The sequence below is a fragment of the Plasmodium inui genome, assembly GCF_000524495.1.
Source record: "Plasmodium inui San Antonio 1 unplaced genomic scaffold supercont1.172, whole genome shotgun sequence".
NCBI classification, from domain to species: domain Eukaryota; phylum Apicomplexa; class Aconoidasida; order Haemosporida; family Plasmodiidae; genus Plasmodium; species Plasmodium inui.
In genome coordinates, this window is record NW_008482006.1 from 10252 (window position 1) to 10830 (window position 579).

The window sequence follows — 579 nt, forward strand, 5'->3', positions numbered from 1 at the left end:
ACGCAGAATGGATGTCTTCTGTGCAATGAATAATTGGAGACGGCCATTTTGATGATCATAAAAACAATTTGCTATGAGCGTTAGATTGCTGAATTGTGCGATCTCCTGTGTTAGCTGGTTATGAAAGAATTATATGGTATGATATAAAATTAATTGCCTCTTGAGACATATCTCTTATGACATATGCCATCATACAATTATGCAATCTTTAATTGCTCAGAATTAGGAAATGAAATGTGTTACTAATAGGAGGAGCAGAATAGTAGTTGGAAAAAAAGAAAAAGATTACTGCGCAATGAACGCGTTAAATATAGATAAATAAAAATAAATAAAAATAAATAAGGATAAATAGGAATAAATAAAAATAAATAAAAATAAATAGAAATAAATAAGAATAAATAGAAATAAATAAAATTAAATGAGAATAAATCAAAATAAATGAAAATTCCCTTTCCATTATATTATTTGCGTAATTTACACATCTTTTACAGGGCAGCTACTATTCCTAAAAGGTCGTCAATGGAAAAATATTTTAGGTATTATGACGGATGGATTAAATTATTATTCTTAACTTAATCT